General features: G+C 41.9%; 1 protein-coding gene across 5 annotated transcripts in view; it reads left to right on the top strand.

Annotated features, from left to right (window-relative positions):
- The window catches only part of CNTN1 (contactin 1), a 507,922-nt gene that overhangs the window by 178,898 nt on the left and 314,369 nt on the right, over positions 1-14,655 (top strand). Inside the window, exon 3 of one of the 5 annotated variants that reach the window (XM_075065747.1) lies at positions 9,922-9,973. The exons of the other annotated variants lie outside the window; for them this stretch is intronic. The gene's annotated coding sequence lies outside the window, so the exon portion shown is untranslated. The remainder of the gene's footprint in view (positions 1-9,921; positions 9,974-14,655) is intronic. 5 annotated transcript variants of the gene reach the window in all.

Here is a 14,655-nt window from a genome sequence, read left to right on the forward strand (position 1 = left end):
GTGTCTGGCTGCACGTAATCAGCAGCCAGGTAGTTTGCCTCAACCTCCCACCCTACCATAAACGTCTCCCTCTTACTCTTTCAGATATCGTGGAGCACACAGCAAGCAGTAATAATAAGTGGAATATTGGTTTTGCTGAGGTCTATCTGAGTCAGTAAACTGCACCAGCACGTTCTTAAACGTGCAAATGCACATTCTACCACATTCTGCACTTGCTCAGCCTATAGTTGAACAGCTCCTGACTACTGTCTAGGGTGCCTTTGTACGACTTCATGAGCCATGGTATTAAGGGGTAGGCTGGGTCCTCAGGGATAACTATAGGCATTTCAACATCCCCACTGGTTATTTTCTGGTCTGGGAAGAAAATCCCTTGCTGCAGCTTTTGAAACAGACCAGAGTTCCTGAAGATGTGAGCGTCATGTACCTTTCCTGGCCATCTCTTGTTGATATTTGTGAAATGTCCCTTGTCATGCAGGCGTGCTTGCAGCACCATTGAAAAGTAACCCTTTCGATTTATGTACTCGCTGGCTTGATGCTCCAGTGCCAAGACAGGGATATGCTTTCCGTCTATGGCTCCACCACAGTTGGGGAATCCCATTGCAGAAAAGCCATCCACTAAGACCGGCACATTTCCCAGAGTCACTACCCTTGATATCAGCAGCTCTTTGATTGTGTTGGCTACTTGGATCACAGCAGCCCCCACAGTAGATTTGCCCTCTCCAAATTGATGCCCGACTGACCGGTAGCTGTCTGGCGTTGCAAGCTGCCACAGGGCTATCGCCACTCACTTCTCAAGTGTGAGGGCTGCTCTCATCTTGGTATTCTGGCGCTTCAGGGCAGGGGAAAGCAAGTCACAAAGTTCCATGAAAGTGTCCTTATGCATGCAGAAGTTTCGCAGCCACTAGGAATCATCCCAGACATGCAACACTATGTGATCTCACCAGTCTGTGCTTGTTTCCCGGGCCCAGAATCAGCATTCCACAGCATGAACCTGCCCCATTAACACCATGATGTCCATATTGCCAGGGCCCGTACTTTGAGAGAAGTCTGTGTGCATGTCCTCATCACTCTTGTCACTGTGCTGCTGTCGCCTCCTCGCCTGGTTTTGCTTTTGCAGGTTCTGGTTCTGCATATACTTCAGGATAATATGCGTGGTGTTTACGATGCTCATAATTGCGGCGGTGATCTGAGCAGGCTCCATGCTTGCTGTGGTATGGCATCTGCTCTGAAAAAAGGCGTGAAACGATTGTCTCCCATTGCTCTGATGGAGGGGGGGCAGACTTGGCTTACAGGGAATTAAAATCAACAAAAGGGGGTGGGTTTGCATCAAGGAGAAGCACACACAATGGCCCCTCAAGGATTGGCCCCCTCAAGGGTTGAACTCAAAACTCTGGTTTTAGCAGGTCGGTGCTCAAACCACTGAGCTATCCATCCCCCCACGATTCAGGGAGGGAGGGGGAGCAAATGAATACAAAACAAATCTGGTCTCTTTCTTGTTTTGATCCACTCCATCTCTCTTATACATCTTAGGCTGGCAGCAGATGGTGCAGTACAACTGCTAGCCATCCTCGTCTCCTGGCTGCTTACCAGAAGGCGGTGCAGTACGACTGCAGGCAGGACTGAATCTCCATGAGACGAAACTTAAAAAGAGAATGACCTGGAGTCACTCCCATGTCTGCCCAGGTGCCCCTGACTGACCTCACTGAGGTCAGCTAAAAGAGCACCCCGGAGACGATGATAATGGCTACCAGTCGTGATGCACTGTCTGCTGCCAAAAGGCAATGAGCTGCTGCTGTGTTGCAATGCAGTGCCACGTCTGCCAGCACCCAGGAGACGTACGGTGACGGTGAGCTGAGTGGACTCCATGCTTGCCATGATATGGAGTCTGCACAGATAACCCAGGAAATAATGCTCGAAACTGTTGTCTGCTGTTGCTTTCATGGAGGGAGGGAGGAATGGGAGGGCTGATGACATCTACCCAGAACCACCCGCAACAATGTTTTTGACCCATCAGGCACTGGGATCTCAACCCAGAATTCCAGAGAGCGGAGGAGACTGCGGGAACTGTGGGATAGCTACCACAGTGCAACGCTCTGGAAGTCGACGCTAGCCTCGGTACTGTGGAGGCACTCCACTGAGTTAATGGTCTTAATGGTCTTGAGTGGGGACACACACAATCAACTGTATAAAATCAATTTCTAAAAGATCGACTTCTATAAATTCGACCTAATTTCATAGTGTAGACATACCCTTAGTCTCTAGCACTTACACATGTCCACAACAGGTTAGTAAAACACCCCCAACCCTTGATAATTGCTGAAACTGAGTGTGGCTCTCGCGTTGCACAGCAGCAGCCCGTCTGCCACTGGGGAACACAAGATGCATCCAGAGGGAGAGTCCAGTCCCACTACCTTAAACTTTTCCCCCTTATTTATACACAGTAATACAGTGACATGTCCCTCAAAGACAACTTGTTAAGCAAGCAGTTTCGATGGCCAAGCAAGAGGTTTCCTTCTGATTACTGATTAACCAGGTGTATTTTTTTCCCCAGAGTTTGCAGCCTTGAGACTGTTTCAGACACATTCCTGAGGGCACATCCTGCTCTTTTAAAATGCGTGTATCACCAACTTCAACACAATTCTTATCAGGAAAGATGCTGGGTCAGGCTGCCCTTTCTGTGGCACCAAAAACCCTCTCCCCTCCTGCCTTGGTTAAGCTAAGCTTGCTGCATGGCCACTTTATGGCCTGCTGACTTGGCTGCTTTTAGCAATAAGCAATAGTGGTTTCAGGCACTTTACTGGTTTGCCAAAATCTCCCCGTACATAATAGTGCCCTATAAGGATTCAATATTTTTCTCTAATGACTTTGATAAAGAACTGGATAGTAAGATTATAAAATTTGTAAAAGACACCAAGCTGGGAGGAGTTGCAAGCACTTTGGGGGACAGGATTAGAATTCAAAACAACCTTAAACTGGAGAATTGGTCTGAAATCAACAAGGTGAAATTCAATAAAGATTGTAAAGTACTACACTTAGGAAGGACAAATTAAATGCACAAATACAAAATGGGGAATTTTGTAGTATTGCAAAAACGGAACTGGGGGTTATAGAGGATCATAAATTGAATATGCCCCACAATGTGATGCAGTTGTGAAAAGGAAAATGTCATTCTGGGGTATATTTGCAGCAGTGTTTTAAGACAGAAGAGGTAATTGTCCTGTTCCACTTGGCACTGTTGAGGCCTCAGCTGGAGCACAGTGTCCAGAAGACTGAGGGGTACCTAATAAGCCTTAAAATATTTTAAGGACTATTATACAAAGGATAGTGATCAATTGGTCTCTGTATCAACTGAAGGTAGGACAAGAACTAATTGGCTTAATCCGGAGCAAGGGCGATTTAGGTTAGATATTAGGAAAAACTTTCTTACTGTAAGGATAGTTAAATACTGGAATAGGTTACAAACAGTGGATTTGTAATCCCCATCTTTGGGGTTTTTTTAAAATAGGTTAAATAAATACCTGTCAGAGATGGTCTAGCTTTATTTAATCCTGGACTAGATGACGCCTCATAGTCCCTTCCAGCCCTACATTTCTATGTTCACTAAATCCTTTTCAGAGTTACTGCTTTCCCGGATACAGTCTCTCACAGTGTAAGTGAGATTGGGTTGTTTCATGATGATTCTTCAAGACAGCACCAATCCAGTATTTTTTTAAAATACCTCTACCCTGATAAGCGAGAAGAGAACCTTCAAAATGTGAACCAAACTTAACTTGATTCAGTAATGTCTTCCTGACTCGGCAGACTGCCTGAAATAGCTCTGAGAGAACTGTACTCTGTTGCCATACGTCTGAATGGGGATTACTCATGAATTTTAATGATAGTTTGTATGTCAGTATTGTTAATTGATTCACTGCTCGCATATGCAGAAATAAATAAATAATTCTATTGTATACACCTGCGCTGTTTACTATGAGTGGGATCTGTTGTGGTGTTATGGAGTCAGAGATGTTCTATATTTTTAATAACCCTTGGCTCAAAGATTCTCCTCAAATTCCTCTGAAATATTGTGTTTAAATATAGAATATAGTGGATACCATTATACTACTTAGAAATGCCTTACCAAATAATTAACATTACCATGATATTCCATTTACTAAGAATAGAATACCACATGGACCACATCATTGTGGTCCATGTGGTATTCTATTCTTAGTAAATGGAATATCATGGAATATTAGACTACTTGTAAAGGCAAATGTTAAAAAGATTCTAATGGTGACTCTAAAATGCAGTTCAGGAAAAGCCTAGAAAATCTAATTTTGCTTCCAGTAGTTACCAGCATCTTTATGTATTTACTGATTCAGTTGGTGGCTCTGCAGATGTGGAGTCCATTGAGGGTTACAAAACTCATAGGGGATGATCCTATTTTTTAATGGGATAGATCCCATGCATAGTGTGGAGTGAAATGACTGTGTAACTGAAGACATTTTAAAAATCAGGGAAAACGGGACGAGTACGTGTGTAGAAAGGTTAAATTCTTAAATATGCCTAATATCAATAATTATAGATTGAGTTGGTGCTATACTTCTAATAATGATTCAGTTGAAGAAATTACACTTAATCCTTAAAAGACTGCTTGACTTTTATTTTAATTATGCATATTGCTCAGTATTTTCTCGAAGATATGAAAAATAATCTGCAAATATTTAAGTGAAAAGTAAAAAAGTTAAGTAGTTCAAGAATCTTTTATTTGCCATATATATACACTGCACTATATTTTCTCCTTATTTTATTATATATTTATGTAACATGGTTCTTGCTTTTTTTCCTTCATTTACATAAGCAGCTAATCATGGTGCTCAGAATTTTTTTGATTTTGGTCTCCATTTCTAAACTGTGTTTCACTCCAGAATTAAACAAATAGTATAAAAAAAAATATTGTGTACACATTCTTTGTTTCTCTCGCCATCTATATGTGTGCATACATACATACAGACTGTATATATATTTAATATATAAGTATAAACCCAGTGAAATGCCCAAGACGCCTATAATAGTTTATTTCAGATTCCATCAGCTTTCAGTTTTGGTAAGTCAGTAACTGCAATTGGAATTTTTCTAAATATAGTTATGTAAAAGTTTCTGCAATTTCTGTATATGTCAGTAATTATTGTAATGTAAGTAATGGTATATTGAAGTCATCTGATCAAAAGATGTGATTAGAAATGATCTTTTCACTGAAGAAACACACATGGTCACTGCCAGTGGCCTGCAGGGACCCCTGTTTTTAAGGACTAGAGAGAACTTAATTTTAATGCTATATGTTTAGTTACAGATCTCTGTCAGAAACAAGCTACTAAATGTGTGAAATTGTGCATGACATTAATAAATGCAAATAAATGCACATTGGAAAACATCATCCTAACTATACGTACAAAATGATGGGGTCTAAATTAGCTGTTACTACTCAAGAAACAGATCTTAGGCCACATCTAGACTGCGCGCCGGCTCGGCGCGTTAAAATCGATTGCTCGGGGATCGAAATATCGCGTCTGGTCTGGACGCGATATCTCGATCCCAGAGCGTGCTTAGATCGATTCCAGAACCCCAGCTAGACGACCGGACTTCCGGATTCAACGCAGCGAGCCGCGCGGATCGATCCCGCTCGGTGAAGACGGGTGAGTAAATCGATTTTAGATATTCGATTTCAGCTACGCTATTCTCGTAGCTGAAAATGCGTATCTAAAATCGATTTAATCTCGTAGTGTAGACCTGGTCTCAAAGTCAGCATGGATAGTTCTCTGAAAACATTAGCTCAATGTGTAGGAGCAGTCAAAAAAAAAAAAAAGCTAACAACGTTAGGAACCATTAGGAAAGGGATAGAAAATAAAACCAAAAATATCATCATGCCACTATATAAATCCATGGTACTCCCACAGCTTGAACACTGTGTGTGGTTATGATCACCCCGTCTCAGAAAAGATGTATTAGAATTGGAAAAGATACAGAGAAGGGCAACAAAAATTATTAGGGATATGGAACAGCTTCCATATGAGGGGAGATTAAAAAGAAGACTGGGACTCTTCATCTTAGAGAAGAAACAACAAAGTGGGGATAGGAGAGAGGTCAGGGATGTAACCCTAAATCTCTGACTGCCAGAAGCTGGGACTGCACCTCGGGATGGATCACTCAATAATTGCCCGGCTCCGTTCATTCCCTCTAAAGCATCTGGCCCTGGTCACAGTCAGAATATAAAATACAGTGCTAGATGGAATGGTGTTCTGATGCAGTATGGCCATTTTTACATTTTACACTTTACTGCATCAAATATGCTGTCAAATATGAACAGAACTCAGACCACACACACAACTACCTCTTCTTTTTTCTCTTCTCCATCTCTCTGTCTCTTTCTCTTTCCTAGAGTCAGGGTGAAATCCTGACCCTACTGAAGTAGAACAGGAGTTTTTCCATTGACTTCAGTGAAGCCAGGTTTTCACCCTTGGTCTTTCTCCTCTGTTCAGTGAGTGGATCTCTCTTCTCTTGGGTCTCCCTTTCTAATGGAAGCTTTTTCTTTATTTCTGTGCCTTCAGTATGTTTGTGTACTCCAGCTTGTGTGCTCTTCCCAGCACTTCAGACACAGTCCACTTAAGCCCTAGTAAAAATGTCCAAAGTAGCACCTTAGCTCTTTGGATTAGTCTAGAATCCCTTACTCCCAGCATTTTGCTTCCTACTCCCAGGTCCCTTCTCCCCGACAGATATCTTGTGGGGTCCTGCCCTAGTGAGCATCAGCTCCACCCATAAAAATCACTGAAGTGGGGAGCTGATGGTGCTAGACTTGGCACTAGTCCTCTCTCAGCCCTACTCTAAAGTCACTCTCAGACAGTCAAAGAAGGGAGGTAGGGCACCCAGCAGGGGTGAAATGGTTGCTCATCTCTACATGTCTTGCCCTCTGAGAGGCAAAAAATGCAGTTTTTGTAATTTTCTAATGTGTTCCATCCCATGTCCCCTCGCAGAGATTGAGCACGAGACAGCTATCTAAATTGAAAATATTTAATTACTGTAGCCATAAGGCACAGTCTGATCCTGTAGATGCTGTGCACGTGGAAATAATGTGGGCTATGAAATAATAATGGGAATTCTGGAAAAGGAGCAAAAGCATACTGGGAGCCATGTTCTGTACACACATTGCCTCAATGTCAATTTGCAATGGATTTTAAAAATGTTTCACAACCCATGACATTAAGATGTTGAAGGATTATATGTTTGTGCATATGTATTGTACATTGTACTATGTTGGCATTTGATGGAGAAGGTAATATGACGATTTTTCCATGGATAACTCATTATATGCCAGTATGGTTGAATGTTCAGTTATTTAAAAAACTTGAAATAAAGGGTTGTTCCTAATATAGTGTCATAGGACATACCTGCCCTGTGGCATTTTCTGCTGGTTGGATGTGGTTCTGCAGCCACTCCCTGCCTCAATTTCTCCTCTCCCAGGTTTTCTGTCCCTGCTGGGAATTCGTGTGGCTCAGCCCTCCAGCTGAGTCACTCTCAGCTCACTCCCCCTCTGATCACGCAAACAAAAAGTTATTGCCACCCAGCCTGAGCTTCAGCCCTCCCTCAAGCTCAGTTCCCAGTCCCTTCTTGGCTACCTTTAAGTTTCTCTGGGACAGAACCTGACTTCCTAGCTGCTTCCCTTCAAGACTCTACTTCAGGGCCTTCCACAGGAACTTAACTTGCTCCTTGTGGCTCCTCCTCCAAACTGAGTTTTCTCAGTCCTTTATGAGACCCAGGTGTTTCAGGCTGTCAGCTGACACCAGTCAGTTCAGCCTCCCCTTAGTTGAGGAGGCAGTCAAAATATGGCTTATAATGGAATTCAGCACACCACGTTAATTATGGAGCTGTAGGTATCCAGTGCTTCCATTTTGTGTGAGCATCTGTGTGTAGTATTATGATTAAACAACATTAAATTAAATGATTAAACAACACTAAATTGCATTTCATCTATCTCTGGAAGGCATTCTAAATAAGAGTAAAACCACCAACCAAATTTGTTTTTTTTAAAGTGGGGTGGAAATCTCAATAACATAGTTTCTAATGTCTAAGGACTCAATCCTGTGAACCAGCAAAGCACACAAAAATTTAAGCATGCAGGTAATCCCATTGACATCAGCAGGACTATACTCAAATGCTTAAAGTAAAGTATGTACTTAAATATTTTGCTGGTCTAGGATGTAAGATTCTGGACTGAGTACATAATCGAGCTCCATAAGCTTGCAGTCGCTATACTATCAACAGCTAATTAATTACCATGTAAAGAGTTTTGAGACATTGTACCTTAAATGTGAAAGGCAATCTATACAACCATAAATTATTCTTCTGTTCTGTTTCGCAGTAGTGGAGAAATGTATTTTACAGTTTTTACTAAACAGTTTTGACAGTTTAGGGGATGTCTGTCAACTTATGAATTCCATTTTGGTTCTGTGAACACCATGTTTTATTCCAGTCTCCACCTCTGTTTTGAATGTAACTTTTAGTGTGACTTTCAGCATACATTTTGTAGCAGGAACTTGATTGTCAGGCCTGGTATGCATTAAGAAATTAGGGTGATATAACTGCATCACTCAGGGGTGTGAAAAATCCACACCCCTGAGCGACACAGTTAAATGGACCTAGCCTTCCCCCACCCTGTGATATAGACAGCTCTAGGTTAGCCTCTCAGGGAGGTGGAGTACCTATGCCGACAGGAGAATCTCTCATATCAGTTTAGGTTAGTATCTTCATTTACGCGATGCAGTTGTGGCGGTTTGTGTAGATGTACCCTTAGTGGAGAGACAATGTCTGGGAAATTGTGACAGAGCAATCAAGGGCTATCAACATTGAATAGCCTTACCCTGGTGAAACAATGGATTGGCTGCCAGTAGGATCATTGACTTTGAACAACTCTACACAGAAGTCGACGGGCTGAGTATAGTTTATAGGTTGGAAATTCCCCAGTGGAAGCTCAGGGTCAAGAAAGGTTTCCAAAGCAATTTTAAAAGAGGAATGCTCTCTATAGACCATTCCAGAGACATAAAGAAGACCATGCGAAAGAGGAGGGAAATCTGTCTGTCCTTAGGACCTGGACTGAACTCGAGATTCACTGGGGTGAATCAAATTGGATCAAGTATCAGAGGGGTAGCCGTGTTAGTCTGGATCTGTAAAAGCAGCAAAGAGTCTTGTGGCACCTTATAGACCAACAGACGTTTTGGAGCATGAGCTTTCGTGGGTGAATACCCACTTCGTCGGATGCAAATTGGATTAAACTCCTCAGCAGTTTCCAAATTGTATTCAGCAGTTGGTTTTCTGAAGATCTAAAACTCTCTTGTGCTTTTTAAGAGTATTTGTAGCTAAGAAATTCTTTTGCCAAGGCTATGTTTCATTTCTTTACTGCCATGTTGACTCTGAAGGGTATAAATAGAAAAAAAAACAACTCACATTGATGGGGGGATACATATCTAAGTTACTGGGCACTCAGGAGACACTGTTTCCAGGATCTAGGTGGCCAGACTGCAGGGTCCCACTGTCTAAGCAGGGTAGGGAGTGTATCTAAGACACAGAGCTGAGAACTAGAGCTGGCTGTAAAACAAGAATTTCATTTTGTGAAACTGTTAAGAGGCTTTTTTAATTGGTTTCCATTCTAATGTGGAACAAAACCAAGCCCTCTCAAAAAATTATGTGGAAAAACTAGAGAAAGAGACCCACTTCCAAATAGTCAATAGCCTGTTCATAGAATCATAGAAGATTAGGATTGAAAGAGATTCAGGAGCTCATCTAGTCCAACCCCTGCTCAAAGCAGGACCAACCCTAACAGGATCAGGAACAACCCCTGTTGTGGGCTATTAGCTAATCAGGGTGTATCTCTCTTGTTCTGACCAGAAGGGCCATCGTGGACCTGAGAATCCTTCAAACTAATGCTTTGTTGAAACAGGTAAATCTCCATTAAAAGTTTCTTTTGATTAATCAGCATTCTAAGACAAAAAAAACACTTTGTTGAAAAGTTCCCAGTCATTTCTACTAGTACCAGTGATCAGTCATTACCCAGAATCATGGGACCTAGAAACACATGGGATTCTGCAGTTGGATCTAGAGAGGAGGACAGGAGCCAGTTGTGACTGTAGTTATTAAAAAGGTTTAAATTGTAGGCTCCCAGACCTGCATTGAGACCTATGCGGATGCACTGTCTGACGGAAGTCGGTTAATTTCAGGATAGGGACCCTAGAGTGGAAAAAAGGATACTTTTTAAAAGGTTGCTTTCAGTTTTTACTTTTTTTGTTGTTTGTTTTTGTACTAGGCAGAAAATTGGAAAGGTAATGTGACTAAATGAAACAAGCTGCTATAATTTACACAGAAGCCCATGATCCAAGCAACACTTAAACTGCTTTTTAAAGTTTGAATTCAGTGTGGCCATTTTGTATTGTTTTTCTTGAGAACATTTTCAAACAGTCTAATTACTAAAATACAACCTAAATAATACACCATATATAGTGTATGTGAAATAGGACTCTGAGAAGAATGAGGAGAAAATTAGAGGGCTTTATATAATATTTGTAATATTCGGGGCCTGTGCAAGGAAGTTTCATATCCTAGGCGAAACTTCCACCTTGCGCCCTCACCCTCAGCCCTTCGGCAGCTCCCGCCCCTCCCCTTCCCCAAGCCCCCCCTCCCCCCCCCGTGGCCTCCCTCCCCTCCCTGGAGCCGTGTGGCACCTCCCCAGCCCAGCTCACCTCTGCTCCACCTCCTCCCCGAGCACGCAGCCACTGCTGTAATTCTTCTCCCAGGCTTGCGGCGCCAAACAGCTGATTGGTACAGCAAGCCTGGGAAGCAGGAGAAGTGGAGCAGCAACTGCACGCTCGGGGAGTTATGCTGTAAAAAGAAAATTGGGGGTACCTTTTTTTGATGCCCCCAAATCTTGGCGCCCTAGGCAACCACCTAGTTCGCCTTAATGGTTGCACCGGCGCTGGTAATATTCCAGCTCACACTTAGTCTTTAGGATTGTTAACTAAGAACCGTTTGCAGGACCAGATTCTGTCCTTTGCTATTCCTGTGATCTGTATCCTTTAGAATTTTTTTATTACTGGTTATTAAATTCAAATCAAGAAAAACACATCTTGGCTTATCAGTTAGAGAATTCTTCTTTTTACCTGTTTCTGAGCAAATTTGCTTTGGCGCTCATGAAACACAGTAAACATGGACCCTCATAAGGCTGCTTTTTCAGAATCAATTTTTCACAATTGAACAATACTAAAAGAATCTATATGTCTAGCTACTGGCTTTATCATAAGACATCCACTAACTATTTATGTATATTTTCTTTGTTTTCATCAATATTTTCTTATTGTCTTATAACAAAAGAACTCATGCATTATACAGTAATTACTAAAAACAAAAACCCCTTCAAAATTAAATCAACGGTCCTGCCTTTTACAAAAACTTGCCAGGCTCAGTACATCCAGCTAACCAGAACACACAGTAGTATTTAAAAAAAAATTGCCTTCAACAGCCTGAGTGAACTAAAAAGCTTTGCAGCATGATTTAAAGTTTGCCAAATTCAGGTCCCGATGGATGGTCAGGGAAGCAAGTTCCAAAAATGGTGGCTTGCAACTAAGATGGTCCTGTCATTGTCCTCAGGAGGCCAAGCTCCTGGCACTAATGTCATACATAGATCCAGTAGACCTGTTGTGGTGAGATGTAGAGATGTGCAAAGATTGTACCTTGGAATATACCTAGAAATGAATAACAAATTTATTTGAGCATAAGCTTTCGTGGGCTACAGCCCACTTCTTCGGATGTTGCATGTTGCTGTAGCCCACGAAAGCTTATGCTCAAATAAATTAGTTAGTCTCTGAGGTGCCACAAGTACTCCTGTTCTTTTTGTGGATACAGACTAACATGGCTGCTACTCTGAAACCAAGAAATGAATGAGTTTCTTAAAAAAATGGCAGTACATTTAATTAAATGTGAAGAACTCCAGAGGAGCAAATAAAGGTAAGTGAATGGACAGCATGATGGCTGATTTAAATTGTTTCCATGTGGAAGATGATGCACATTGGGAGGATTAATTTGAACTATTATACATTGCTGTCCTTTAAAATTAATTGCAATCGCTGAAGAAAAGAAAATATCATTCTAGACAACTCAGTGGAAACCTCTGCTGAATGCTCAGTGGCAGTCAGAAATAATGTTGCATTGTATTGAGATTTGGATTTTGAAAAAAAAGCTAAAACCAGTGCTATTACCTAACATGATGGTACCATTTCTTGATCAGTGTTGAGGGGTGCTGAAAATTTACAGCTACATATGATGAAAACTAAAACTGACTTGGACTGTGTTTTAGAGAGGAGACACATAAAAGGAGCATGACTGGAGATGTATAGTGTAACAAATAGAATAGAGAAGGTAGATTCAGAACTACTAATTATCTTTTCCAATAATAGAACAAGGGGATGTACACGGAAATTACAAGATGATGCATTTAAAATGTGGTGAACTCATTCCCATCACATATGATTGAAGCAAGGAGCTTGGTAGTGTTCAAAAAAGCAGTAGACATACAGTTTCTTTAGAGAGAACAGAAAATATAAGGGATACATACTCTGTGTTTCAGGGTATAAGCCAATAACTAACAAAGTTTAGAAAGAAGCTTGTTCATCAAGGGGTGATTCTGACATTTTCTTCAGAAGCATAGAATTGTAGGACTCTAAGGGACATTGAGAGATCATCTTGTCCAGTCCCCTGCACTCATGGCAGGACCAAGTATTATCTTCTAGACCATCACTGACAGGTGTTTGTTTAACCTGCTCTTAAAAATCTCCAACGATGGAGATTCCACAAGCTTCCTGGGCAGTATATTCCAGTGCTTAACTGCTCTGACAGGAATTTTTTTCTGAATATTCAACCTAAACCACCCTTGCTGCAATTTAAGCCCATTGCTTGTCCTATCCTCAGTTAAAGGAGAATTTTTTTTCTCCCTCCTCCTCCTCCTAACAACCATTTATATATTTGAAAACTGTTATCATGTCCCCTATCAGTCTTTTCTGCACACTAAACAAACCCAGTTTTTTTTCAATCTTTCCTCAAAGGTCATGTTTTCTAGATCTTTAATCATTTTTGTTGCTCTCCTCTGGTCTTTCTCCAGTTTGTCCACATCTTTCTTGAAATGTGGCACCCAGAACTGGACAGATACTCAGATTGAGGCCTAATCAGCGTGCTGTAGAGCAGAATTATGTCTTGCTTACAACACTCCTGCTAATACATCCCAGCATCTTGTGCTGGCCACTGTTAAAGAGAATACTGGACTGGTTGTAGCATTGGCCTGATCTGCTATGGTAATTCCTATGTATGATCATATCACTGTAACCCTCGTCCTCCTAAACCCTATTCAGTCCTTACTGTTTAGTTATGGCTACTCACAGAGCTGGACACAACCACTCAGAGAGGGGGCAGTTTGCCCTTGGCCCCCATGTGACAGAGCTCCTAAACCAAGTGGCATTCTGACTTGATGCACAGGCTTGCAGTGCTATTCAGATTTGCCCTGACCACCTCTCTCATGACTGAGGGGCTGGTGGACCAAAAATGAGCAATGCTACCATCCCGTATATTGGGTAGTAGTGGCCAGAGCAGGGAGGTGGGCCTCTCCCCATGACACAAGAGTCTCTGTTTCAGGGTGAGTGGTAGTTGGGTTTGCTCTCCAACCCCTCCCCCGCAGGCTTCCCCTCAGTGGTAATTTTTTTTGGAAGGGTGTGTGTGGGAATCCTCAGTTTCAGATTTAGTTTCAGGCCCCAAAATATGTCTGTGCAACCCTGGAGCTGGGGGTGTGCCTCCCAGCTTACGTAGACATACCCACACTAGCTCACGCAGAGCTAGCATGCTAAAAACAATAATGTAGTTGGGGTAGCATAGGATATGGCTCAGGCTAGTCGCCCTGAGTACATACCCAGGGGTTCTGGGTGGGTGTGTACTTTGGGTAGCTAGCCTGGGCAGCCACAGGTGCCACGCTGGCTACACTGCTAGTTTTAGAGTGCTAGCTGGATCAGAGCTGATGCAGATACATCTACATGAGTTGGAAATCACACTCCCAGCTTCCATTGTAGACATAGCCTATGTTACAGTCACCCTGTCACATAAAAAGATTAGATTGTAGGATCTTCAGGGGGAAAGCACAATCTTTCTGTGTTTTCTGTCAAGTGCTTACCATAGTTTTGGGAGCTGTATAAATATCTGTGTAATCAATAAAATGTATTTCTATATCATGATACTTTTCTGTTTTAATTTTCTTGCTGTCTCATCTTTGCATAGACCTTTAGCCTGAATAAGCCAGGGAATCCATTCAGCTTTTGCTGGAGAGGAAGCATCTTTTCAGTGACTGTATAATTTGTTTTGCTGCTGTTAATGCTGTTTGCTATCATGTTTTTTGGTACTGACTTTTCTTTAAAAGTGTTGGAATATCCTTCAACATATAGAAGGATGAAGTGGCCTTTGCATCTTTTTTGTGTCACTGTATCTTGGATTTTGCTCACACTTTCCCCTGTTTTCTTTCAGTTGCCTGTCATCCCCTACCAGGTAAATAGCTGAGGGGAGGGAACGATATCACGGGTGATTAGTGTTAGCGAT

Source organism: Chelonoidis abingdonii, chromosome 1 (assembly GCF_003597395.2).
Source record: "Chelonoidis abingdonii isolate Lonesome George chromosome 1, CheloAbing_2.0, whole genome shotgun sequence".
NCBI classification, from domain to species: domain Eukaryota; kingdom Metazoa; phylum Chordata; order Testudines; family Testudinidae; genus Chelonoidis; species Chelonoidis abingdonii.